Here is a 4,387-nt window from a genome sequence, read left to right on the forward strand (position 1 = left end):
ACAACTCATTTCATAATTAAAATTTATATTTTCTAATTATATGTTAAATTTAAAGTTATAATTACTTTAAAACTTTGATATATCTCTTAATTAATAATTTATTTAAAATGACATAGTTAAGATAATTGATTAATAATTACAAATTTTTATTATAAAAGATTAATAAATTCTATAACTATGGTTCTCATGAGTTACAAACTAGTCGTTTAATATATAAGATATATAGAATCTAACGATCTTATCAAATCAGGAAATAACTCATAAGGAAAGTAAAATCTTTAGAAAAATCTATAAATAAAATCACAATAGTTACTTAAAAAGATAATGTAAGTTTGTAGATATGTTAAAAAAAAATTTACCTCAAAGAAACTCCAAAGGGAATTAAGGTTGTAGAGTATATTTATATTTCACAATCTATTTTTACTTTGTCACCTAAATGGTACATCATATGTTTTTTTTTTTCATTTTTTAAAACCCAACAAATAGTCACAATGGAATTCTCTGACTTTATTTTTAAGATAAATTAAAATACTAGAATATAACAATAAATTAAATTAATAAAGAAAACTTAAAAACACAAAATTATCAAAATTGAAAATATTTTAAATTTTCAAAATAAAAATTACATGATTAATTTTAGAAACCAAGCTAATACATAATATTACATAAAACCAAGTTATTATATATTTTACAATACGATCAGGGATCTTTTTATTCTTCTCCTTTTAATCATAAAATCTTTTATGTAATCAAAATTAATGTGATGTCTATTGATCATTGCGGTATTATGGTATTTATTATATAAATCTATTCTAATAAATGAAATTTTGTTGTCACATGTCATACTCTTATTGATTTAGTCACATGTCATTTTGTGGTTATTTTCAATTAAATTTTTTTCCACATGATATTTTAAGGTTTTTTCTATTTTATAAAATTTCGTATAATGTATAAATATAATAATAGAAATAAATGTAATAATAAATGCATATTAATTTCAATAATTAACTTTCCTTCAAATTTCAACATATCTAAATTAAAACTTCATTAGTTTCCTTTGTTTGTTTATCAAAATTATTTGTTTAAAATTAAAAGAGAAAGAAACACTTTAATTTTAATAATTCAATATTTTTCTAATTTTTCTTGTAAATTCAAACCTTTTCAAATATTTAGAATTCTCATAATTATTTTTTTTAATGAACTCATGTAATACATGTGTCTTACACCTAGTATATAATATATGAAGGTTGGAAACAATTCAAATCAATATAAAAGATAAAGTTTAGATATAAAAATAAGATGAAGGGCTAATGTTGTAATTTGCTTCAAACATATTGAAATCACAATGACGCAAATGTTTCCATGGCAACCCAACCTCTCTAACATCACCACACCCCACTGTGTGGTTTGCCCGTACCACCGCACTATGCGGTGGATATAATCCGACAAGTCGCCATAACCGAATGCATCACAAATAATTTTTTCACCATTTAAATTAGTTTTTTCCATACCCATTGTTGAACAGATGCAATTAAAGCTCATATTTTTATGGTCTCACCCAAACATAATTAATTTTAATCCTACGTTACTTTATCATAAATGTATTTTAGTTGACTAATTCTTTTGTTTAAATGCTATCATCAATCTTTCCTTATATTTATACTAAAAAAAACAACATAAATATTCATTTATTTGGTTATTCATTCTTGATCACTTTTCGGTGGTTGTTAGATTTATTGATGGACGGGAAGAACACGACTTTTATTCCTATTATTTTCGTTGCAGTGATGCTTCTTTTGAATGGTGTGCATGCTCATCATTGTAATCCAAGTAAACACATAAGTGAGTGTTATCTAGCTTTAATCACATAAAGAGTACCATCTTCACATTGTTGCTATGAATTAGATCACCATTTGCATTGCTTCTCTAAATACATTGACACCAATTACTCTCTACATCCACCAAACTATCCATATATTCGGAATATTAGAAAAATATGTGACATCTACTTCCCTATTAGTCCTTCACAAGTCCTTCACAGTAATTTGGTTACTTTTATTTGTATATTGAATAACACTTACGTGTGATAAAGTAATAAAAAGTATTCTATATGGCTTTTCATTGATGTCTTTTACTTCTTTATTGTTGTTAAAATTAATTTATAATTTGAGAATACTTGTGTTAAAATTAAACATAGCCTACATAAACGTGTTGAATGATTGGTATGCATGCCCTTTTAATAAAAGCTTGTATGTTGTACCTCTCTTTAGTTGGTCTAGCTTCTAGCTAAGCTTGGTTTCTATTTTTATAATATGCTTTGTCGGTTCCTCTCTCTCTCTCTCTCTCTTTCTCTCTCTCTCTCTCTCTCTCTCTCTCTCTATATATATATATATATATATATATATATATATATATATATATATATATATATAATGTGTTGAATGTATGCCGTGAGAATCATATTGGAATAAACAAATCCTCTCTCATTTGTGATTCCTAAAAAAATTTGTGTTGTTTACTTCCTCCACCATATCACGTGTAAATTGAAACTAGTAAAAAGCCTCAGGTTTCGCCCCCGGGTCGGTTTTGTTTTTACAATACAAGGCGGCATAGACTAAACTTACCAAACTATGGAAAATGTTGTGGCTAAATTTTGAAAACTACAAACTTCTGTAATAAGGGATCATAAGTGTAAGAATCGAAAAGTTTAGTGACAAATATCTAAAATAAATGAACTACATTATACCTTGAGTTATTCAGAATTAAGAGACTGAATTTGTTAAACTGTAGAAAATATTTTGACTACATTTTAAACACCACAAACTTTTGAAAATTTGTTATTTTATAAAATTCTTAATGTTTAATTATTGATTTTAAATTTTTATTTTTAATAAACTCGTGTAGTATATGAGTGTCACACCTAGTCCTTATTCTAATAAATGAATAGTTTTAATATTTTTTGTAAAGTGTCATTCTAATACAACTCCTTATTAATATGATGTCATGTGGTCAACTTTAGTTGGTCAAACTTTTGTAAAATTGTTATTTTATAAAATATTTAATGTTTAATTATTGATATTAAATTTTTATTTTTAATAAACTCGTATAGTATAAGGATCTCACACCTAGTACTTTAATAAATGAAAGTTTTTTTGCCACATGTCATAATCTCATTCAATTTGTCAAATGTCATTTTGTGATTATTTTGAATTAATTTTTTTTCCATATATCATTTTATGAGTTTTTATTTTAATAAATTTCACATAATACTTTAATATAATAATTATAATAAATGTAGTAACAAATGAATATCAATTTCATTAATGGACTTATCTTCTTATTTCAAAATTCTAAAATTAAAGTTTGTTAGTTTATTATGAGATATATTTATTTTCCACTTGTCATTTACTTCATTTTTCATTTCCAATATATCATTTATTTAGTTTGTACAAATTAAACCTAGCATAATGACTATTAATTTTAAATTATAAATTTTAGATTTCAATTTCAATTTCAATTAAATTTACTGTTTAAACTTTTGTATTTAATATTTTGTTATAATTAACATGTTTAGTATATGGGTCTCAAAACTAAACACATAATTTTAATTTATTTATTTTTTGCATGTTTTTTCTCATAATATTCATTTGTTTCAAATTTCAAATAGAAATAAACATCTTATTTAATCGTTTCTATTTAACATTTTATTTTAGTCAACCCGTATAATATGTGGGTGTCACGACTAATATATATATATATATATATATATATATATATATATATATATATATATATATATATATCCGGTAAGAATTTTTTTTTTTTGTAGGAAGGTAAGAAGTTTTTTTTTCTACATATTTTTTTGACGAACAAAATAAATGAATTACTAGATGATTCATTTGTAAGATGATTCACAAGAAAAAATTCCCAAAAAAACATTTTAATGTTTCATTTTTAAGTAAATTAAGAAAAAATTCATTTTTATGATAATTTTAGTGAATAACAACAAAATCATTGTATAAATGAATCATCGAGATGATTTTTGAGAATTTTTTCTTGTAAATCATCTTACAAATAAATCATCTAATGATTCATTTTGTTTTTTCGTTAAAAAAATATGTAGAAAAAAAACTTCTTACCTTACTACCAAAAATTTCATTCTTATTTGATCTTGACTCTCTCTCTCTCTCTCTCTCTCTCTCTCTCTCTCTCTCTCTCTATATATATATATATATATATATATATATATATATATATATATATATATATATATATATATATATATATATATATATATATATATATATATATATATATATATATATATGATTGGAAATTTATTGAATAAAGAAAAAATATACAAGGTGAAAACTGAAAATTAAGTTTT

This window comes from Lactuca saligna, chromosome 1 (assembly GCF_052625555.1).
Source record: "Lactuca saligna cultivar CGN05327 chromosome 1, ASM5262555v1, whole genome shotgun sequence".
NCBI lineage: Eukaryota > Viridiplantae > Streptophyta > Magnoliopsida > Asterales > Asteraceae > Lactuca > Lactuca saligna.